Source organism: Adiantum capillus-veneris, chromosome 15, assembly GCF_014529385.1.
Source record: "Adiantum capillus-veneris isolate H3 chromosome 15, ASM1452938v2, whole genome shotgun sequence".
Classification (NCBI taxonomy): Eukaryota; Viridiplantae; Streptophyta; class Polypodiopsida; order Polypodiales; family Pteridaceae; genus Adiantum; species Adiantum capillus-veneris.
In genome coordinates, this window is record NC_140945.1 from 43,901,683 (window position 1) to 43,926,737 (window position 25,055).

At 42.1% G+C, this 25,055-nt stretch overlaps 1 protein-coding gene across 3 annotated transcripts in view; it reads left to right on the forward strand.

Moving 5' to 3' along the window:
* The window catches only part of LOC147440588 (uncharacterized), a 51,569-nt gene extending 35,371 nt beyond the window's left edge, over positions 1-16,198 (forward strand). Inside the window, exons 2-3 of one of the 3 annotated variants that reach the window (XR_015190423.1) lie at positions 15,709-15,892; positions 16,022-16,198. The gene's annotated coding sequence lies outside the window, so the exon portion shown is untranslated. Of the gene's footprint in view, positions 1-15,708 lie in introns of all 3 variants that reach the window. The other 2 variants (XM_086530305.1, XM_086530308.1) reach the window with 2 other exon arrangements.
* The last annotated feature ends 8,857 nt before the right edge of the window (positions 16,199-25,055 follow it).

Consider the following 25,055-nt stretch of genomic DNA (forward strand, 5'->3'; position numbering starts at 1 on the left):
TTAAATTGGTTTATGGCTTATGTCTGATTTTGCAGGCGTAATCGAGGGCGATTACAATTCTTTCAAGAGGGGTTATGTCACAAGGTGATGACGTGGCATAGAAATGGCCAAGTGGACAAGAGAAACTGAATGGACTAACTTGAAGAACTTATGAAGCACCGGCCGTGGGGCCCGAAACCCTAAAAGACAGAAGCTTGAACCTTGAAAGGGACTTCTGTAAAATGCGTTGACATATTAACATGGTAGGGCCGTACATAATTTTTGCGATTTGCGTTGCAGGTGCCACGTGGCAGGCTGTATGAATTTCCGTAAATTATGCTGGCTGCTTTTGGAAATCTCTAGCGCTAGCTTTTGGGGACTAAAGCTTTTGGGTGAAAGTGCTTTTGAATTGATTGCTTTTGGGCATCCCATGTACTGTTATAAGAGCCCTTGGGGCCTCACTTTGCAGAGCATCTGGATGTAGAGTTTGAAAACGGATGTCCCTTGGGAGTTGTACTTTGCAATGATTAATGATAAAGAAATACCGAAAGGGGTGCCAGGTTTTGGGGCCAATACCTCTGGGCATGGAACTACGCCGGGCCGTGTGGACTCTCTCTCTCTCTCTCTCTCTCTCTCTCTCTCTCTCTCTATTAGAGTTCAATGATTTTGAAGTTTCTGTTTGTGTGTTGCTATTGATTTCTTGCTTGGAGTGTCCAAGCTTGTTACACTCTCTCTGAGAGATATCTTGTCTCTTTCTACATCAGTGACCTCTCTTCTCCACAGGTGCCTTAAGGTTCATGTGTGTGGCATTGCAGGTGTTCTAGATTGGAGTCAAGGTGTCCACCCGATCACGAGCCAGTTCTTGTCTTCATTGCATCTTCCGCAGCCTCCTTTGACATTCGTTTCATCCACAAAGTGATGGACAGTTAGAGATAACCAACTTAATGGTTATAGACTCGTTGAAGTGCTATATCTCCTAAAATAAGTCTTAAGTAGGAGAAGTATTTACCATTGGTGGAGCTTGCTTACAAAGACACTGTTCATACTTCAATGGGGAAAACATTTGAGATTGTTGAGGGTCGCAAAAAGGTTTTGTGTCTATTGAACACCAAGGACAAGATTTTTAAAGCATATCATGTTGTACAAGATCTGAAGACTACTTTTGTTAAGGTGAAGGAACTGAGCATAAAAGTGCTTTTTGGAGTATTCCCAATCTTTAGGTTTATGCGCTTCAAGGATAGTCACAAGCCACCAGTTAAGGATACAGAATAACATGTCGTAACTTGGGAATTGTCTTTTGCAAAGGCTATTTCAAGTTGGTGAAAAGAAGTGAAAGCTTTATTTATTACCCTTCTTCCATTATAGTACTTGAATTTGATGTCTTTGTCCCCAGCCTTGAAGATCTTCTTCTTGTGGTGTCGAGAATGCTTCTTGGAAATGGCTTTAGGATTTTCATGAACCGGAATTCTCCGGTTATGTTCCTTAGCCCTTGGTTGATCAGTAGGTTTCTCCGGGTCTAGCTGATTTTAGTCTTCGGAGATTATATTTTCCAAAATTTTCACCATATGCCTGCCATGTCAGCATCTGGAAGTCGTGCCGCGTTTCACTTTTTGCCTGGCACCGAATTTGTTCTTTGGGTTTGACATTTGATTGGCTCTCCTCTGTCTAGATGGGTATGGTGAGCCATGCCCGTCATCATCTTGTGTCAAATGCGAAGCTAGGGCTTTACTGCGGGGTAGGACTCGGAAGCTCCACGCTGTTATTAAATGATGCAAAGCGAGGCTCCACTCCAGATGTGACATCCTATGCTTGCATCTTGAAGGCACGTTCCATCATGTAGGACGTCATAGGCATGTATAATAGGATTCATGCTGAGATTGCTAGTCAGGGTCAGAAAATATGTTGTGCTGATAGTGCTCCGGTTGAAATGTGTGCCCCAATGTGCCGTCCCCATGAAAGTGCAAAAAGTTTTGATGAGCTTTGCGTCTGGAATGTGGTCTCTTCGAATGCAACCTTTGCACAAAGTTTTGGGCTGTTCTCAATGCATTCGAAGCGAGGGCTTCTCTCTTTGGTGAGAGCTGTTTTCAATGGATGCAAAGCGAGGGCAGGGGCAGGGCTTGAAAGATCTAGGCTATTTTCAAGCAGTACAAAGCACGGGCTCCGCTCCAGATGTTGTATCCTATGCTCTTGCATCTTGAAGGCATCTGGCTTTTTTCAGTGGATGTGAAGCGAGGGGTCCTCTCCTTCCCGAGTGCTGTTTTCAATGGATCCCAAGTGAGGGCTTTGTTGGGTTAAAGGCCTAAATAACCCCTTTTTGTACATTTTTATACTTTGTCCAGGTTCAATATGAACCTGGACACATTTTTTAAAGGTTACTTATAATAAAAGTGGGAAAACCCAAAACTCACTTATTGAGTTTTCCCCAAAAACGTGAGCTTTAAAAAATGTGTCCAGGTTCAATATGAACCTGGACAAAGTATAAAAATGTACAAAAAGGGGTTATTTAGGCCTTTAACCCAACAGGCATAACTCCACGGACAGAGCTTAGTTCTGGGCTGTTTTCAATTGGTTCAAAGTTAGGGCTCCACTACAAATGTGGTATCGTAGTCTTGCATCTTGAAGGCATGTTGCATTATGCAAAACGTCATAGACATGTGCAAATGAATTCATGACGAGATTCCTAGTCAGGACTTGTGTCAGTTAGAAGTGGTTCAGAGAAGATGTGCGTGGTAGTGCTTTATGTATTTCCAATTTGCTGTGTTCACGAAAGCGCGGAAGTTTTGATGACCTTCGCGTCGGGAAGGCAGTCCCTTAAAATGCAACCATTGTAGGAAGTTTTGGGCAAACAACTTAGCAAGAGCTGTTTTCTATAGATGTGAAGCGAGGGCTTTACTCCAGGGGCAGGGCTCAGAAGTTCTGGGCTGTTTTTAATCAACGCGAAGGACGGCTCTACTCCAAATGTTGTTGCTAAATTGGCTTTATTTGACAGAAAAATAATTCTGAATGAATTATTGGATTTGTAAGTGAGAGGGTTTTCTTGCTTGGAACACCAAGAAACTAATTCTAAATGAATTATTGGAATTTTAAGTGAGAGGGTTTTTCTCACTGGAGACATCCGAGTACAGAGTATTCCCGTCATTCAAAGTAATGACGGGAGCACTGTGAACGGGAATATCTGTAAGGCCACCAAGAACGGGTACTTCAGATGCGTCACATCGGATGGGTGACAGGGAGCATCGGGAAGAAGTATCCGACCATCCGGGAACGGACATCTCTGATGCATCATAGGATGGGTGACATAGAGCATCGTGAAGGGGATTGTACCGTAAGTTCGGTAGGAAAGGACTAGGTGATGGGTATTCCTGATGCGTCACAAGGTGGGTGACGGGTGCATCAGAAAGGGGATATCCATAGTCGAGAGGAAATCCGAACCGGAAAGAGGAATACGCGTAAAGACGCAAGCACAAGAATAAAGATGGGTTCTGAGAAGCTTTTCTTAAAAAGCGGAATATTTTAACGAGTTTTTCGGGAAGAGCAGATGCTTTTCCGCGAGGAATCTATGTTTGCATTGCATTCGTGCATGTGGTTGCATCCAGGGACGCCTGGGAAGTGCTGTGAAAGCATTGTTTTTAACTTATAAGGTTTTATTGAGTTTTTGGGCAGATTCAGACTATTTTTAAAATACGTCGGCCGTCCATTTAATAAGTGGGCAGCCATCTGATAAATAAGGCAATAGATCAGCCAGCGAATTCTCTCTCGCTATTTCGGGTAGAACAGGAAAAAAAAACGAAAAAAAAAACCGGCCGCGATCTCTTCGCGAGCAACTATTTGTGCCGTGGTCAAGGAGCTATAAAAGCACCACATGCCCTCACTGGAAGGAGGTCACCAACGCCAGCAAGAGAAGACTTTGCCGCCAGATAACGCAAGAGATCGCGATACTACGAAGCACGGAAGTCGCTTTTCCCGCGCAAGAGCGACAGGTATCTATTGTGGATTCGCCATACGAATTGTTGTCGTGTGTTTGCGTGTGTGTTTGTAGGTACTTCATCGCGAAGGAGAAGCGAGAAGGCTTTGGCCTACGCTTTGGAATTCCGGAAACGGAATTCGGAAATTGTCTGCGGAGTCTCAACTCCGAGTACAGACGGAAAAAGGATTAAGAGCTTGTCTCTCAGATTTCCGTTACCGGAAGGAACGACCATCGAGGCAGAGATTTAGAATGGAGGGGTTTTCTCCGGTTCTTGTGCTGGTAAAAAGATTCTCCCTAATAAAGAATTCTCTTTAAGGGGGGGGACCAGCCCATCTTTTGGTCCCCAGTATTGTGTTGATCTTCTCACTCTCTCTCTCTCTATTTATTTCTCTCTATATCCGTTGGCTTCAATATTAAGTGAAATTCTATTTATCCGAGTATATTCTATATTGTTATGCGCTCCCGTTTGTGACAGTGGTATCAAGCATGGTCTCCTCTCTTTCTCTGTAAGGAGGACGACTCTGGGAAGATACGGGAAGAAGCCATGACAAGCCAAGAGAGAAGTAAGCAGGCGGAAACCTAAGTCCTGCAGGAAAAGCTCGTAGAGTTGGAATTTTTTTTTTTCTCTCTATGCAAGAAGTCGACACAAGACTTGGGATTCTCTGAGAAGGCGACAAGAGCATGATGCTCAAGAACCTAGAGAATCCAAGGAGTGGAATGCTCGAGATCCTTCAGAATCCAGAAAATATCCATGAACATCAATCCAGAACTAGCCATGAAATCCTGTCATTTCGGAAAGGATATGAAGGTCTTTAGACCTCAGAACACTCTGGTCAAGTTTGATACTTTTGACGTAACGGAAGATGCCCTGAAAGCTACCGCTTTCATTCGACAGTTTGAAGTTGCCTTTGCAAACGGCAATTTCTGAGAAGCGTCGAAGGTGAGGCATGTGACCAAACACCTCAAGGGGATTGCAAGTACTTGGTGGTATACCAAAGCTCTGCAAGGAACTTACAACAAGACTTGGATTTAATTCAAGGCTGAATTTTCGGACAAATTTTTTTCCTCTACGCTTTGAGGAAGGCATCCAAGAAGATTGGGATTGGTTTGCCCAATACGAACACGAGCGAGTCAAAGCAAGTAGTAGTTCACTCTTGCCAAGGTAGCTCCATTCTTGATCCTCTCTAAGGAAGGAAAGATGGAACAAATTTAATGAAAGACTTTCGCCTGAATTTTGTAAATGCATCTGCAAGATACTTTGCAGCAGATGGTGGAGTCAGCAATACAAAGCTGAAAGTGTACACCTTAGTGTACATAGAATCCAATCCTCGTAGTGGGACGGAAAACATTGAACACAGAAAGTTGGGAGTAAGGGAATTAAATCTAACTCTTGAGTTCTTAAATAGAAGACCCTTGAACTTCAAGTGAGAGGGCAGGTTTTTAATCAAAGTTACATCTTTGAGGAAATCATAAACTGCATTGTGCTTGTTTGCTCTTTTGCACGAGGTATGGTTATGTCTAACCGGGACTACTCACTCTCGAGTGTTTACGACAACAGGATCAAATTGAAACATTGTTTTCTGAGATGAATTGGTTTGCTTAACTAGCCGGAAGGTCAACTATTGATCTGGTATCCGGTAATTCTCGAACAGATTACCTGCTACTAGGGGTAGGAAATTATGAAGGACCATTTTGAGCTTTCAAGCAAAGAAAAGTTTTTATTAAGCTTGAATATTCTTTAAGCCCGCACCCCCTACCCGGTAAGGGAAGATATGGAAGTGCTTTTCGCACAAGCGAAGGAATATTCTCTTTACGAGGGAAGGAACAAGCGACGACTACGGCCTGTGATCGAAGAATCCAAGGATTAAAATCCTAGTTTATTTGATGAGCGGGTTTTGCTCTAAGATTGAGCCAAGAGATCGTCAGGTTGAGCGTCTTCGCTCTAAGGATCTTACGAAGGGAAGGTAATTTCCCAGGCTCATTGAAACTTATGTACACCTTTGGGTACATGGATAACACACGAAGATGCAGACCTATGCTAAGGTGGGTCATCTACCAATCAAATTTTTTTCTGCTGAACGGAATGAGATGAACCAACTTCCTTTTTAGGATCTCGATGGGAGTTTGTTATATACTCTCTTCAGCGCCTTTTTGCGCGCAAGGATATTCCGACACGAGAATCTCTATTTGAGATGTGTTCGGTAGAAGGACTTTGAGTCTCTACGGAGAAGAGGTTTTATACCCTCTGGACTAACAGCGCAGGGTTATGCGCAAGGACAAATACCTAGATTGATTTCTAGGAAGATTATTCTTCTCGAATTTGAGAAGACGGAATCAAGTTAACAGAGTCTCCAATAAGGAAACTTTGGATCAGAACAATTGGCCTACCCAAAGCAAAAGGCTCGGAATAAGAACTTACTTTGGTAAGATGACACACTTTGTCTACCGCAGGAAGATTCACATGAGCTTAATGCTCTCGACATGCCATATGCGGGAGGACACATGTTGCTAAATAGACTATTTTCTTATTTTCTCGAGTAATTTCTTTTTATTGAAATTAGGATATTTAGAGATGTGCACTTGAACCGTAAGGTTAGGAACTGTAGATCTACTGGAATTATTAAAAGCCATCAGGAACGGAAAACTCTGATGCGTCCTATGATGGGTGACATTAAGCATCGTGAAGGGGTTTTACCGTTAGTTCGGTGGAAGAGACCGGGAAACGAATATTCCTGATGCGTCACGTGATGGGGTGACGGGAGCATCGGAAAGGGAATATCTCGTGGGTCTGGCAGGAAACCCGAACTGGAAAGAGGAATACGCGTAAAGACGCAAGCACAAGAATAAAGATGGGTTCAGAGAAGCTTTTCTTAAAAAGCGGAATATTTTAACGAGTTTTCTGGAAGAGCAAACGCCTTCCCGCAAGGAATCTATGTTTGCATTGCATTCGTGCATGTGGTTGCATCCAGGGACGCCTGGGAAATGTTCTGCAAGGCATTGTTTTTAACTTATAAGGTTTTATTGAGTTCTTGAACAGGTTCAGACCAATTTTAAAACTATGCCGGCCGCCCACTTAATAAGTGGGCAGCCACTTAGAAAATAAAGCAACAAAACCAGCCAGCGAATTCTCTCTCCCTATTTCGGGTAAAGCAGCGCAAAAAAATAAAAATAAAAAAAATAAAAATAAAAAAAACGACCGCGATCTCTACGCGAGCAGCTATTCGTGCCGTGGCCAAGGAGCTATAAAAGCACCACATGCCCTCACTGAAAGGGAGGTTACCAACGTCAGCAAGAGAAGACTCTACCGCAAGAGATCGCGAGACTACGAAGCACGGAAGTCGCTTTTCCCGTGCAAGAGCGACAGGTATCTATTGTGGATTCGCCATACAAATTGTTGTCGCGTGTTTGTGTGTGTGTTTGCAGGTACTTCATCGCGAAGGAGAAGCGAGAAGGCTTCGGCCCTACGCTTGGGAATTCCGGGAACGGAATTCGGAAATTGTTTGCGGAGTCTCGACTCCGAGTACAGACGGAAAAAGGATTGAGAGCTCGTCTCTCGGATTTCCCTTACGGGAAGGAACGACCATTGAGTCAGAGGTTTAGAACGGAGGGGTTTTTTTCCGGTTCTTGTGCTTGTAGAAAGATTCTCCCTAATAAAGGATTCTCTTTAAGGGGGGGGACCAGCCCATCTTTTGGTCCCAAATACTGTGTCGAACTTCTCCCTCAACTTTGTTTAGTTGATAGATTATTTATTTTCATCTTGTTGATTATTCGTGTGCGCTCCCGTTTGTGACAGTGGTATCAGAGCTCGGATTCCTCTCTTTCTCTGCAAAGAAGGACAATTCCGGGAAGGAACGTGAAGAACCATGACAAGCCACGGAAGAACCGGTGAAGACGAACTTCAGCAAGTGCGAGCCCAACTCGCGGAATTGCAACAACTCATTTCGTTACCGGCTGTCCAAAAGGCTTTGAACGGAATCAAGAAGCCACAAGGAACGGATGCCGATGGGCGTCAGGAAAATCCTGTTAATGGAAGCAACCAACAGGTGGATGGTGCGGAAAAAGGTGCCGAAACGCACAAGGGATCTCCGGATCAGGACAAACGGCCTTCTAAGAGCAAGGGCCAGGAAAAAGAACTCTCTCTGCTTAATGAAAGCAAGGATATCTCTATCTCTTCTCCATCATACTCTCCTGATTATACTACTACATCTACTTCTCATACAGTATCTAAATCTTCTCCCAAGAAGAAAACTCCTACTACTTCCCTACATGCTACTAAAGAGAAGCCCCAGTTCAAGAGGGATAACCGCAGACGTCACCGCAAGATGCGCATTTTCAAATCCGGTGACAAGGATGTGAAGTTTGATAACTACACAAGATGGAGAGATATCTCCAAGGCACTGTCTTTCATCAGGCAGTTTGAAGTTGCTTGTGCCAACGGAAACTTCACAGAAAAATCCAAGTTGCGTCATGTTGGGATGCATCTCAAGGAGACTGCAAGCAACTGGTGGCTAGCCAAAATTCTGGAAGGTACTCAAGCCAGAACCTGGGCTCAATTCAAAGCTGAATTCTATGAACAATTTCTTCCACCGGATTTCGAGAAGGACATTCGGAAGGAATGGGACTGGCTCGCCCAGAAGGAACAAGAGAAAGTCACGGCTTATGTTGACAAGTTTTGGTCGGTTCTTCTAAAAGTTACGCCTTTTATGAAGATTTCCGACGAAGAGAAGATGCGAAAGTTTGAAGCAGGTCTTCAACCACCACTTCGGAAGAGCATGAAGGTGTACCCACATGACACCCTTCAGCGGATGATGGAGTCGGCAATCATTGCCGAGGATTTACATTCCACTGGTACCCCCAGACGGATGGAACATAGCACATACCGTGCAAGGCAAAGAGCGGTCTATGATGACCATGGCAACCAAGGCAAAAAGCGTTCCCCAGAGGATCCGGATGAGCCTAAGAAGCCAGAGGGTACTGGAAAACGGCTTAAGTATCTCACACCAAACCAAGTACAAACCTTCAAAGAGCAAGGAAGGTGCTTCTACTATGGTGAAAAAGGACACATGAAGCCCGACTGCCCTGTTCGGCAGCAACGGCAGGAACGAGCATCTTCGAAGAGGGAACAATCGAAGAAGGAACCCGCTCCACCGAGCTTGAATTCCATTCCTGATGTGCAAGGGAATACAGAAACCGAGAAAGGGAAGCGCCAGCTCTTTAAAGGCTGGGGATCTGTGAATAACCAGTGGGTGTTGATCCTCTACGACCCTGGATCGACGGACAACTTCATTTCACTGGAAACTGCAGAATGTTTGGGCCTTACACCGGCTCAGCTTGGAACTCCAGTCACTTCCGGATCGGCATTTGAGGGGTTGACCACCAATGCAACTCCCGTGCAAGGACAACTCAATCTCCGGATTGGTGAATACAAGGACCGCGAATGCTTTTTGATGGCACCTATTGAGGGATGTGATATCATCTTGGGTATGCCATGGCATTACCATATGCAACCGGTCCCAGATTATGTAGAAAAGACCCTCGCTTTTGAGCATGAGGGCAAGAAAATTAAAATTTTTGCTGATGCAGGGGATTGGCTATTCCCTATTGTAAGCCATATCTCCATTAAGAAGGAAATAAAGAAGTGCGTTTTTGCTTACTTGATTTTCGCACGTGAAAGAGATAAAACTAATGAGGGTTCGCTCTCTAGTTTGGAAATTAAACGTTTTCAATTTCTTGAAAAGTATAAAGATTGTTTCACGGATACTCTACCAGACAAGCTACCTTCGGAACGTCCGGAAGATCATCGCATTGATCTTGTACCAGGTAGCTCTCCCCCAAACCTACCCCCTTATCGGGTTAGTCTTGCTCAGCAAGAGGAAATTTTGAAGCAAGTCAACGAGCTTCTGGAAAAAGGTCTAGTACGACCAAGTACTTCGCCTTACTGCTCTCCAGTTCTACTAGTGCAGAAGAAAGACTGCATGTTTCGAATGTGCATAGATTATCGATCTCTAAACAAGATCACTATCAAGAATCGCTTTCCAATACCCCGGATTGATGATATTCTCGATAAGCTGCAGGGAGCAAGTATCTTTAGTCGCATTGACTTAAAAAGCAGGTATCATCAGATACGCATAGCCCCTGAAGATGTCCATAAGACTGCCTTTCGCACCACTTTTGGACTTCATGACTTTTTGGTAATGCCGTTTGGCTTGACCAATGCTCCTGCCACATTCAATCGAATGATGGACCGAATTTTCAGCCCACACCGAGCTTTCACAGGAGTGTTCTTTGATGACATACTCGTCTTTTCAAAGACCGAGGAGGAACATCGGAAGCACTTGGATATAGTGTTTCGGGAATTGCGAAAGCATGAGTTGCATGTGAATGCAAAGAAGAGTGAGTTCTTCCTCACTGAGATACACTATCTCGGCCATATAGTCTCACACAACCAAGTGAAAATGGATCCCGCAAAGATCCAAGTCGTGCAAGATTGGCCAACTCCCACTACGGTACATGATGTACGAAGTTTTCTGGGATTGTGTTCTTACTATCGGAGGTTTATTCGAGGCTTTGCTCAAGTAGCAAGACCACTTCATGACCTAACAAGGAAAAAGATCCCTTTCAGGTGGGGATCGAGACAACAAGGTGCCTTTGGTAGGCTAAAGTACCTATTAAGCCATGGACCTATTTTGATAGTGCCAGACTTAAGGAAACCATTCGAGGTTCATTGCGATGCTTCAGGTGATTGCATCGGTGCAATGCTTAACCAAGAAGCCCATGCAGTGGCTTATGAAAGTAGACGACTTAAGGATGCAAAATTGCATGCCTCGATCTACGAGAAGGAACTTATGGCTGTGATCCACGCCTTGTCTACCTCGAAGCATTATCTTCTAGGAGCGGATTTTGTGATCAAAACCGATCACCAGAGTTTGCGGTATTTTCTTATGCAACGGAAATTATCTGAGAAGCAAATGAGATGGGCCAACTTTTTGTCCATGTTTCACTTCCAGATCCTCCATACGGCTGGGAGTAAGAATGTGGCTGCAGACGCATTGTCTAGACGGCCTAGGGTGAACGCAGTTACTTCTGTGTATCACCAAGAATTGGAATCACTTCCAGAGTTGTATCCGAATGACCCAGACTTCTCCTCCACTTGGAATAAATTACAGAACGGAGAGGATGAATATCCCTATTCTATTCGGGATGGTTACCTCTATCACCACCAAGCAATTTGCGTGGCAGAACCATTGAGAAAGAAAATCATGGAAGAAGCACATGCTTCACCATATGTAGGTCATCGGGGAATTCTCCCTACGACCTTAGCATTGGAAAGATATTTCTTTTGGCCAAGCCTTAAAGCAGACATTGATCAATATGTCAGGGAATGCTTGGTTTGCCAAAAAGTAAAGTATGATCGGCATAAGACGCCTGGGTTACTCCAACCTTTACCTGTGCCTGATCAACCCTGGGAGAGTATTGCCATGGATTTTATTATGGATCTCCCAAAGACTCAAACTGGAAATGATGCGATCTGGACTATCGTGGACAGATTTAGCAAGCAAGCTCACTTTATTCCAGTTAAGAAAACAATCAAAGCAGACCATATGGCTAGAATTTTTGTAGCACAGATCTTTAAGCATCATGGGCTGCCCAAGTCTATTGTGAGTGATCGAGATCCTCGCATGACAGGCAACTTTTGGCGTGCCTTGTTTGATAACCTTGGCACAAAGTTGAATTTTTCTTCTGCATATCATCCTCAAACGAATGGGCAAAGTGAGATCGCTAATTCCACAGTATTGGATATGCTGAAATCTTATGTGTCAGAAAGACAGTCTGACTGGGAGAAGTATTTGCCCCTTGTTGAGTACGCGTATAACAATACCGTACATTCGTCTACGGGGAAAGCACCTTTTGAGATTCTTTATGGTAAGCCTTTACTTCCACCGATCCTTGTCACTAAGGATAAGATTTTTGCAGCAGATGAGTTTGTCCGAGATTTGGACACGGCCTACGGGCAAGTTAAGAGAGCAATTTTACGCTCTCAGGAAAAACATAAGAAAGCTGCGGACAAGCATAGAAGGAATCTGGACATAACAGTCGGTCAATTAGTCCTACTCAAGTTTGAGAAGGCAAGACTAAAGAAACAAGCGACTCAGAAAGGGAAAGTGGTAAAACTTTCCAATCGCTATTATGGGCCGTTTAAGATAATTGACCAAGTGAACGATGTGACGTTCCGATTAGACTTACCATCTAATTGGAAGATCCACAATGCTTTCCATGTTAGTTTACTCCGGCCATATGTCGGACCTCCTCTAAGTCAGCCTATTGCTGAGGAACCTCCTGAGGTTGAGGAAACGGAAGAAATACTCCAATCGGAACATATCATTCATCATCAGGAGCGGCCACTTAAGTTCGGGAAGATTACACGGAAGTATTTGGTAAAGTTTAAGAATTATTCAACTCTAGATGCTCAGTGGATGACCGAGCAGGAATTAGCACCCTATCCCGATGTTCTGGAAGGATATGTACAAACACTACAGTTGAGGACAACTGTTTAGAAGCCAGAGGGATGTTGCTAAATAGACTATTTTCTTATTTTCTCGAGTAATTTCTTTTTATTGAAATTAGGATATTTAGAGATGTGCACTTGAACCGTAAGGTTAGGAACTGTAGATCTACTGGAATTATTAAAAGCCATCAGGAACGGAAAACTCTGATGCGTCATATGATGCGTGACATTAAGCATCGCGAAGGGGTTTTATCGTTAGTTCGGTGGGAGAGACCGGGAAACGAATATTCCTGATGCGTCACGTGATGGGGTGACGGGAGCATCGGAAAGGGAATATCTCGTGGGTCTGGCAGGAAACCCGAACTGGAAAGAGGAATACGCGAAAAGACGCAAGCACAAGAATAAAGATGGGTTCAAAGAAGCTTTTCTTAAAAAGCGTAATATTTTAACGAGTTTTCCGGGAAGAGCAGACGCTTTCCCGCAAGGAATCTATGTTTGCATTGCATTCGTGCATGTGGTTGCATCCAGGGACGCCTGGGAAATGTTGTGCAAGGCATTGTTTTTAACTTATAAGGTTTTATTGAGTTTTTGAACAGGTTGAGACCAATTTTAAAAATATGCCGGCCCCACTTATTAGAAAATAAAGCAACAAAACCAGCCAGCGAATTCTCTCTCTCTATTTGGGGTAAAGCAGCGCAAAAAAAAAAAAAAAAAAAAAAAAAAAAACGGCCGCGATCTCTACGCGAGCAACTATTCGTGCCGTGGCCAAGGAGCTATAAAAGCACCACATGCCCTCACTGAAAGGGAGGTTACCAATGTCAGCAAGAGAAGACTCTACCGCAAGAGATCGCGAGACTACGAAGCACGGAAGTCGCTTTTCCCGTGCAAGAGCGACAGGTATCTATTGTGGATTCGCCATACAAATTGTTGTCGCGTGTTTGTGTGTGTGTTTGCAGGTACTTCATCGCGAAGGAGAAGCGAGAAGGCTTCGGCCCTACGCTTGGGAATTCCGGGAACGGAATTCGGAAATTGTCTGCGGAGTCTCGACTTCGAGTACAGACGGAAAAAGGATTGAGAGCTCGTCTCTCGGATTTCCCTTACGGGAAGGAACGACCATTGAGTCAGAGATTTAGAACGGAGGGGTTTTTCTCCGGTTCTTGTGCTTGTAGAAAGATTCTCCCTAATAAAGGATTCTCTTTAAGGGGGGGGACCAACCCATCTTCTGGTCCCAAATACTGTGTCGAACTTCTCCCTCAACTTTGTTTAGTTGAAAGATTATTTATTTTCATCTTGTTGATTGTTCGTGTGCGCTCCCGTTTGTGACAACACAAGAGGTTTAATATCCTCAGGACTAACAATGCAGGATTATGCGCAAGGACATAGACCTAGATTGATTTCTAGGAGGATTATTCTTGTCGGAATTGAGAAGGTGGAATTGAGCTAACAGATTCTCGGATAAGGAAAACTTCCGATCTGTTGGAAAGACGTGAATGATTAGTTCTTACATGGCTCGTAAGTTTGATGATTGGTGAAGGATATCCTCGAGGTACTAGAGGAATGACATGAACCGGTAAGGTAAGTATTGATTTATTGAATTTCTATTTTTAAGTTCTCTTTTGAGAAAGGACTAGCTCAACTCACCATTGAGCAAGGTTTGGAATCTTTCCAATTTCTCCCCGGCAGTTCATTTCGACCTCTACAGTTGAGGACAACTGTTTATAAGTGAGAGGGATGTTGCTAAATTGGCTTTATTTGACAGAAAAATAATTTTGAATGAATTATTGGATTTATAAGTGAGAGGGTTTTCTTGCTTGGAACACCAAGAAACTAATTCTAAATGAATTATTGGAATTTTAAGTGAGAGGGTTTTTCTCACTGGAGACATCCGAGTACAGAGTATTCCTAGTGCGTCATTCAAAGTAATGACGGGAGCACTGTGAATGGGAATATCTGTAAGGCCACCAAGAACGGGTACTTTAGATGCGTCACATCGGATGGGTGACAGGGAGCATCGGGAAGAAGTATCCGACCATCCGGGAACGGACATCTCTGATGCGTCATAGGATGGGTGACATAGAGCATCGTGAAGGGGATTGTACCGTAAGTTCGGTAGGAAAGGACTAGGTGATGGGTATTCCTGATGCGTCACAAGGTGGGTGACGGGTGCATCAGAAAGGGGATATCCATAGTCGAGAGGAAATCCGAACTGGAAAGAGGAATACGCGTAAAGACGCAAGCACAAGAATAAAGATGGGTTCTGAGAAGCTTTTCTCAAAAAGCGGAATATTTTAACGAGTTTTTCGGGAAGAGCAGACGCTTTTCCGCGAGGAATCTATGTTTGCATTGCATTCGTGCATGTGGTTGCATCCAGGGACGCCTGGGAAGTGCTGTGAAAGCATTGTTTTTAACTTATAAGGTTTTATTGAGTTTTTGGGCAGATTCAGACTCTATTTAAAATACGTCGGCCGTCCATTTAATAAGTGGGCAGCCATCTGATAAATAAGGCAACAGATCAGCCAGCGAATTCTCTCTCGCTATTTCGGGTAGAACAGGAAAAAAAAAAACGAAAATAAAAAAACCCCGGCCGCGATCTCTTCGCGAGCAACTATTTGTGCCGTGGTCAAGGATCTATAAAAGCACCACATGCCCTCACTGAAAGGAGGTCACCAACGCCAGCAAGAGAAGACTCTGCCGCCAGATAACGCAACAGATCGCGATACTACGAAGCACGGAAGTCGCTTTTCCCGCGCAAGAGCGACAGGTATCTATTGTGGATTCGCCATACGAATTGTTGTCGTGTGTTTGCGTGTGTGTTTGTAGGTACTTCATCGCGAAGGAGAAGCGAGAAGGCTTCGGCCTACGCTTTGGAATTCCGGAAACGGAATTCGGAAATTGTCTGCGGAGTCTCAACTCCGAGTACAGACGGAAAAAGGATTGAGAGCTTGTCTCTCGGATTTCCCTTACGGGAAGGAAAGACCATCGAGTCAGAGATTTAGAACGGAGGGGTTTTCTCCGGTTCTTGTGCTTGTAAAAAGATTCTCCCTAATAAAGAATTCTCTTTAAGGGGGGGGGGACCAACCCATCTTCTGGTCCCCAGTACTGTGTCGATCTTCTCACTCTCTCTCTCTATTTATTTCTCTCTATATCCGTTGGCTTCAGTGAACATTGAACTTATGAGAGTGTAAAATACTGCTTTAAAGGAGCCAGGACGTAGCCGCTGGGTTGATGCGAGTGAAATTTGTTAAATTTGTTGTAGGGCATTTGCAAAGCAGTCTTCTAGGTGCTTGCTGTAAATGGGAACATGTGGAGCTGGGAAGATTGACATTTGAGCGTGCAGTACAATTAGAAGGATGCAAAGCTGCAGCATTTCTTAAGCAGGCTCTGCTTTGTTAGCCTTTTGGCTATTTCTTGTGTGATCATTGATATTCCACAAAAAACAGGTACATGCATACAAAAGAACATTCCTTGGCCTCCAGTCGGTGCTTGATGAGACCAGAAGCTTGTCTATAAAGTTCATTGACGATCTGCTTTTTAATGGAACTGCATATTGCATATATTTCTGTTGGCAGGAAACTTTTTTGCTCAACGGTTTGAACTTCATTCAAGCTGCAAAAAACAGGGACGTCCTTACATCGAAAGAGGATGCGAAATCTGGGTGATGAGTAGGTGACTATGAACTGCATCGATGATTTAGGGTGGATGCGTAACGAAGCCAAGTTGCCTTCAAAGGCAAGTTGAGGTTTTCCATGTTATCTGTAGACTGTGGTCCGTGGACACACGATGAAATCAGTGTTAATCTCTCCATATATATAGGTTACAGCTGGAAAGGGTGTATGCGTGCCTGTCACTCCAACTATCTATCTTGTGAAAATTCTCTTGCATGCTCGATGAAGTTTCTGTATCTGGGGCGTCTATTTTCAGGGGCTACTATTTTCAGCGACGTAGTTCCAAGGGTAACTTACCGTGGAGCTTGTCGTGCACCATTGTTAGGTGTTGAAATAGGAGATGCAAACATAGCTAGCTCAATTGGCTTTGAGGGAGGAAGCTCGAGGTTTCCATTCAACAAATCGAAGTTATAATTATGCTAGTAGAGGTGAGGTTGCAAGATTCCATGAAGAAGGTTGGGGTTTTGAATGGGTTTTGTGCTTGTGTGACTAGACGAATAAGCAAAACATCCATTTGTGCCAAAGGGTTATTTTATTTGTTCGATGGCAAGTTTAATCACATGAATGCTCGTATACACCTACAAATTTGTCCTTCATGATTTTGATGTACATAACTTGGATATGAGGCTATCATATGTAAGTGTGGATACTATAGACTTTCCAATTTGAAGACACTCATGTCGAGAAAATTTTGGGCCCTTGGTCTGTTTGGTCAGGACAGTATTATGGATTTTTATGGTACTCTAGCAGAAGGTGGTCAGTCAAAATACACTCTGTTTAGGAGATGGAAACCTCCATTGTATAGTTCATTGACCTTTCTGAATCCTTTATGACCCTCCTATGCTTATAGATATGAAACTGTAAATGCAATCTGTTGATAGAAGAATTTCTCCAAAACAGATGAGGGTTATCGTGCAGGGTGTATGTCCCAAGTGTGCTATTGACATGAGGTGTGAAGCATGAATTCTACGATTAGTTTGAGATGGATGTTTTTTTTTTTTTGGGAGCCACGAGCGCCTCATGCACATTATGCAATTCTCATGATATTTGAAAATCATGTCTCCAATTTTTGAATACTATCAGCATCTACTAAGTCCCCATTACTTAAATCTTGTGAAGTCATCGATCGTCAATAATCTTAACTTATACACAACATTTAGATATATGACTATTTCAACATGTTAGATGGATTCACAATGTACCCTTGCAGTTAGCGAGATGATGTGACAACAATTTTATTTTGGTGTCCTTTGTGTTAAACATGTGACCCTTCCTCAAAAGAATTGTCAAATGAGTGGTACATTTGATTGGAGTAATTGACACCCCGTAGATCTTTCTTAACATGTTTGATTATGGATTACTAGATGCAAATACATTATGTGAACAATGTAATGATCATTTTTGTTTGTCTAAGGGGGACTAGACTTATGCCCTAGGTACATTGAATGATGAGCGCACCACCCATGCCTTGAGAGAAAGATGAATGTGGGAGGTAGGTCAACCAAGCATTATCGCCAACACGATCTTTGGAGTAGTGGGAATGTTTTGTGGGTGTCGCCTTGCTTATTAAGAATTGACTATTTCCACATTAGTTATAGAGCCCTAAATCAACACGCGCTTGGAAGGACGGCGTGATTGCTTAGGAGGGCCCCTCATTTTCGCCACCATCTTTGGTTGCCCTTTCTCCCCCTTTTTTGTGAGCACGCTCTTCCTCCTTGTCCTGATCTATTTACTCCTCTTCCATGTCCTCTTTGTCTTTAGTGCACCTTCTTCCTCGTCCTAATCTATTTACTCCTTTTCATGTCCTCTTCGTCCTTACTGCATTTGGCTTTAAACACCTAGACACCCCTTCCGAAGTGGTTTGTTGAACCACTATTTGTAGGAACGTCTCTTCTCTGCTTCTATTTGATTTACTAAAGTTATCCACTCAATTTTCAATCATATTGATTTGCTCATGGTGGCTATGAAGAAGATATATAGTGGTAATCTCATGAAGACACTCATGATGAGAAATTTTTTGGGGCCTTGGTCTATTTGGTCAGGACAATCTTATGGATTTTAATGGTACTCTAGCAGTAGGTGGTTAGTCAAAATGCACTCTGTTAAGGAGATGGAAACCTCCATTGTATAGTTCATTGACTTTCCCGAATCCTTTATGACCCTCCTATACTTGTACTTATGAATGTGTAAATGTAGTCTTTTGGTAGAAGAAATTTCTCCAAAACGGATCGTGCAGGGTGTATGTCCAAGTGTGCTATTGAAATGTGTGGCATGTGTTAGAGGTGTGAAGCTTGAATCCTACAATTAGTTTGAGATTTATGTTTTTTTTAATGGGAGCCATGTCTTGAAAAAAAAAACACTATATTCTTTGAAGTCCCCTAATTCCAAAATTTTAGGGTACCCAAACCCAAGGTGGGACTATTAAAAGACTATCTTGAAAGTCTTGAGTGAGCCTTAATCATAAAAAATCATCCACCATGAGGGCTTTCTACTCAACTTAGAGATAAGAAAACCACAAGAAATTTTGTAACACCTTCAATAGTGAAATTGAGAGAAAATGTGGAGATATATCAAACATACAACACCACACCTCAAGGCATAGATCATGGATCTTTGCCAAGTAATTATACATCTCATTGGAAACAAAACCAACCATTATACACCTCAATTCAAATTTGTGTGTCTAGAAATATGAGAGCGGAAATTGATGAAGAACTAGAGGAGAGGCATCCGCTCATCTCGTGTGGGGGGGGGGGGGGAGGCACCTAATAACTATGCGATTATCACTTGAGTGTAGCAAAAGGGGTTATTATTATTTTTTCTTCACATTTTCATACACAGAAGGGTAAAGAAAATTACAGATTGAATAGTAAAAGAGTGTACTTTATTTGTCAAAAATCCACGGATAAGGAATTTTAAAAATCTCTATGAACGCATGTGATACACACAACTTATACATAGTGACACCCCTCCCCCCCCGTGCAGGTTCTCTAGGCATGTATATCAAGGTAGTTTTGCAAGAAAATGTAGTGTTCTAAGTTTCCAAAGGATGATTGTGTGTAAGATACTCACAAAGTGCAACTTGATCACATTAATTTTGTGGTCTGTTGTATACTTGCATCTTTTTGGTAACAATTTTGTACTTCATGACTTTCATGGATGAATTTTTAACGCATTCAACAATAACTTCTTAGGGCAAGCTCATAAGTGTTTATGTGCTTTAGCATTTTTTGTAAATAGCTTAAAATGTATCGAGTTGAACTATGGGCATGCTCTATCTTGATTGAGGGAAAGGGTATTTATCAAAAGACTTTATTGCACTTTTGGTTTGTATGGGGATAAAATAAAATTCTTATATAACCCATGTAATACTAAATAAATGGCGTTTCTAAGAGGAAAATAGGCCACTTATAAAGATGGCACAATGCATGGTCACAAGCCAAGTTTTACCACATGTATTCTGAGTAGAGGGTATACACTTAGTAGGCAATCTACAAAAGCTTTGCAACCTATCAATGCACATATGAAGCTTAGCATGGTAGAAGCATGCCTTTGGCTATTTTGGATGATGCTTTAGTGCTTGAGGACAATCGAAAAAAACATATGACAAGTCTAGGACATGTAATCTTGTTGGTTGTAGATAAAAAAGAAAGGGCTACAATTTGTATCATCCGTAAAGCATATTTTGATTAGTTGGAGTATATGTTTTGTTGAAGACGTTTTACGAGTGCTCTACAACCATTGTTTGCATGTCCGAAAGGGACAAATTGTTGCTCACACAATATATATAGTACAGTTTTGGTGGTGGAAAATAACTTATAGAGCATTTTTTGGCAAGAAATCAACCTATGCACACTTCAAATGATTCCACATATTAGCCTATCACTAAGGTAAATGTACTTGATATACTTAACTAGGAGACAATTGAAAATGACCAAACTAAAAGTATGCTAAAATGGCTATTGCAAACTTTACAAGGTAGTAAATTGGATACACCTAGTTTTTAAAATAGTCCAATAAAGTGCATTTTGTATTTTTCATGTGTGTTGAGAATGTACTTTTGATCAATGTTCTGTATGTAGATGACTTGTTGCTTCGACAGCCAAATGAGAAGCACATTGCTAATCTTAAGGGTGATTTGAAGCTTGTTTTGAGATATATGACTTGGGACTCTTGTATCACTGTTTGGGAAAATCATATAGTCTACGCAATGTGATAGAGGTACTGCTTTATCTTAGACAAAGTATGTTGAGACATTGTGCATAGATATAGCCTTGAGGGCTGAAAGCTTATTGCAGCTCCTATGGAAACATGTTTGAAGCTTAGATTTGATGATTTTGGAGTTCACTCCGATGTCACTCTCTATTCATAGGTGGTTGGTTTTTTCATTTATGTATGCATTACGATGCTAGACATTCAATTTGCAGTCTCATATGTCAGTAGATTCATGCATAGCCAAAGATCTAAGTATGGGTAGGTTGTTGAGCAGATTGTTTGCTACTACGAATGGCTCTTTTATATCCCAAGGGAGATTTGTATGATTTTGTTGATGCATATTGAGCCAAGTTTGATCACAAAGGTGGTTTTTGCTTCATGCTTGATAACTCATATGATTTTGTTGACGCATATTGAGCCAAGTTTGAAGGTTGCTTCTTGTTCAACCATGATATGCATGAACTGTTGAGAATGAAAAAAAAAACATTTGTGGATACTCGCGTGTCATAGCAACTAGCCCAATCTAAGTCGAAAAAAGCATGTAAATATTGGAGGCAACGATCTGCCCTTGGGATAAAACAACCCAAGATGTAGAGTGCCACTCAAGTAGTGAAAGATCCTCTTAATTGCCTTCTAATGCTTACACCCTAGGCTATTCATAAATCTGCTCAATTGTGAGACTCCAAATTGAATATCTGGCCTTGTAAATGCATACATAAATGAGGCAAAAAATATATGTGTGGTAAAGGATAACATTTATAGTATCTCTAGTATCATGTAGATGTAACTTCAAACTTGTCTACATAGTAGTGGCAATTGGCTTACATTTGCCACTCCTTACAATTGTCTTAACTTCAAACCTATCTCCATAGGAGTGGCAATTCGTCTACAATCATCAAGTCCAAATCTTCTTAACAAAGTTTGCACATACTTTGTGTGACATAATATAATACCCTCAATACAATGCTTAAAGTGAAATGATGCAAAAGCCCCAAATTTGATGTCTCAAGTGTGGTATTAGGTGTCACATTCAGATCGGTAAGCAGTAAATAATCTACGTATTAACAACAATAAGCTATACAAAATTTGTACATTTTATATACAAAGTGCTTTCAGTTGAAATATTTTGAAAGCCACATGCAATCAAATAATTATAGTAAGTAAGAGAAGATTTCTTTAAACCATACAATACTTTATCACATTTGTACACTTTTTTTTGTGTCCTTTCTTAACAAAATGATGAGACTGCATTACATACAATTCCATATACAAGTCACCATTCAAGAAAGTGGTTTTAATACTGATTGATTGCACAAATGAACCAAACAAAAGTCATATGAAAAAAGTTTCTTCATAATCAATAACATTTTGCAACAATCGTTGTCTTGTAACAATCAATATTACCAATCTGACTTACATTTCATCGTATGAATCCATTTTATACCAATGGCCTTCTTGCCAGGAGGCAAGTCACATAAGGACCAAGGATTGTTCCATCCCACTTTGTCTATCGTAGAGCAAGGCATAGCATGTCCAATATGATGCCAAAGACACATGATATAATCAAGCACCTATTTGAGAATGCAAATTGCAAAAGTGACATATCTTGATGAGAAAAGTATGCAACACAAACCTTGCCATTAGTAACTCTGCCCCTCAAGGAAAGTTTATTTTCAGTGATGTTACTAGTGCTTTGCTTACGGAAGAGATTCAACGTCAATCTCTTGACACTAGTGGGCATGGTGGTGCATATAAGGCTAGTGGAAGTAACAAAAAAGAAACCATTGATGACAAAGCTCAGTATTGCAAGAATGCACGTGGCAAGAGTCATGGACGCGACACAAGGGACATTGACTGCTACCATTGTCACAAGAAAGGACACATGAAGAAAGATTGTCTTTTATTGCAAAGAGAAAAGGGTAAAGCCATTGCTGTAAGTCCTGCACCTCCTAAAAGCAGCGTGAAGATAGAGGATCTCAATGTCGTTGAGTTTCCACATGTTGATGGTGTTCCTGATGTGCAAGCATTCATAAGAGTTACTAGTCTTCACTTCATATTTGAGTCCAGAGGTGATATTAGCTCTTGACAAATGCTATGCGTAGAATTGGATAATTGACACAGGTAATAGTTTTCATGTTACTCCTCACAAGGAGTGGTTCTCTAGTTATGTATCTACACATGATTCATGTAAGTTGGTTGATTCTCATTAGCTTGATATATGTAGCATTGGAGATGTGAAGTTGTGTATGCGTAATGGTACTCACTTCATGCTTCGAGGTGTTAGACATGTGTCAAAGCTAACTAAGAGCTTGAATTCAGTAGGATAGCTTGATGATCTTGGATACACTATAGTGTTTGGCAATGGTTTTTGGATAATAAAAATAGATAACTTGGTCATGCTCAAAGGCCAAAAGTTTGGCTCATTATATTCCTTGTATGTACCTTCTGTGAAAGGGAATTCTATCTATGTAGCTAAGCTGCTTGCTAGCTACTGAGTTGTGGCATAGCCGGCTTGGTCATATGAGTCAAAAGGGATGAAGCAATTGGCTATAGGCTTGGTCATATGAGTTGTGACATAGCTGGCTTGGTCATATGAGTCAAAAAGAAATGAAGCAATTGTAGCATTTTGGCTATATCCCTATGTTGAACTATTCCGATTTTAATTTGTGTGAGCATTGCTTATACGGGAAATAGATTAGGCTTACCAATTTGCCATTGGATAGGAAGTTAGGAAATCCTCTAGATTTGGTTCATATTGACTTATGTGGGCCTATGCCACTAAGTCTTTAGGGGGGGACATTATATTTTCTGGCTTTCATAGATGACTCTACTTGAAAGGTGTGGGTCTACCTCTTAAAGAGGAAAGACGGTAGAAAGTCAGGCAAGAAGTTGGAAGGCTTTGCACAATGAAAATGGGGGAGATTGTCTCCATTGAGTCTAATTGACGATTAAAGAAATGGAATCAGAGTTTTATATCTTCTATGTCCAAAATCATTTTTCACCTTCCTATGTTTTAAGTTAAATGATGTCGCACAACCTTTCGATCCACGAGTGTCAGGGAGGAGGAGGGAGTGAATGGATGCAATCATGCATGGGAAATTGAATTTAATCAAAATATGTGACTTTCTGGTGTCCTAGGGTGCTGCACACAAGGCCAAAAAATGCAAAAAGGGGGTTGGTCAAAAGGGCCTGCAGAATTGCCAAACAGGGACCCTTGTGGCCACCCCCCTTTTTGCCTTTTTTGGCCTTGTGTGCACCGCAAGACACCAAAGAAGCACATATTTTTCTTTAATTCAAGGGTCCATGCATCCATTCACCTTTGGGTCCACCGATGTCAGAGGGGAGGGGGTGGGGGGTGGCCACAAGGGCGGCAGTTCTACGTGCCCTTGTGGCCACCTCCTTCTTGCATTTCTTGGACTTGTGTGCACCCTAGGACACTAAAAAATCACATAATTTGATCAAACTCCAATGCTCATGTATCCATTCACGCCCTCCCCCCTGACACCGGCACCATTACAATGAGTTTTTTTGCAAAGCAAAATGGACACACCGTAATAAATGAAAACACCAAGTTTAGCGTTCTTTAAAAACTTTGAAACGTAATTGAATAGAAATTACAAGATAGAGAGGCAACTACATATATCTCATGAATACGCAAAAGGAGGGATATTACATCATTCATTCAAGGTGCCCATAATTTTCTTAGCCATTTCTTAGCATCTCTCTTGTGCATAAGGCAACTCCCTAACCAAGAGGGAGTGCGCTATCCCTCAGGGTCAATTGAGCCAATAGAGGCATGTATCCCTATCTGGGAAAGCACCTTGCTATGAAAGTCAATGCCAAATGCAGTGCATGCGAAGGACCTACACACTAGGAACAAAAGATGGGCAATTTGGACGTGGTGCTTAAGTACAAGACTTTGCTCAAGGCTTTTAAAGACCATGTCATGAAATGACCTTGGGGAGTGAATTTATTGTGCACAATGGCAACATCGAGAGGGGGGAGTTCTTATATGTAATATACAAGGGAGGATTGTGGTATGAAGGCCATCCGCTTGTCGCCTGCTTTCTATGTTGCAAACTCATCAAGCTCTAGGACATCCTATCAAAAACCAAGGGAGGATTGTGGCCTGAAGGCCATCCACTTGTCCCTTGCTGTCTGTGTTGCAAACTCATCAAGCTCTAGGACATCCTATAAAAAACCAATCAAGGGTAAGAAAATGAAAATTAAGGTAAGAATAGAAAACTTTAAAATTAGGATAGAATTTACCTCTTGCTCCTTGTCCTCCTCCTCCTCTCTATTGCCCTTGACATCCAAGTCTATGCATGACTTCACCGCATCCATGATCTTTGGCTCATCAGAAGGGGATTTTGCACTGGAGTAGGCGTCCTTGTAGCCACAACCTTGACTTGCGTGGCTTGAAAATAGCCTCCTCACACACAAGTGTGATAGTGTCAATGACAAAGTCGTTGAGTGACAGGAGCTTACTCTCAAGGACATCTCGCATGGAGTCTAGGGAAATTTGGGTTCTGGTGCATAGCACACTCAAGCAATCATCCATCCACAGGCCAAATGGTTTCTCCAAGTCATGAAAAAAAAGGAACTCCTCCCCATCCATTGTCACTAACGGTAAGTGGTTGATTTCTACTTGTGGGTTTGCCTCATCTGTCAGTGGGGCATCATCTAGAGTGGCACTAGTGCTAGCCCCACAATGATGGGTTTT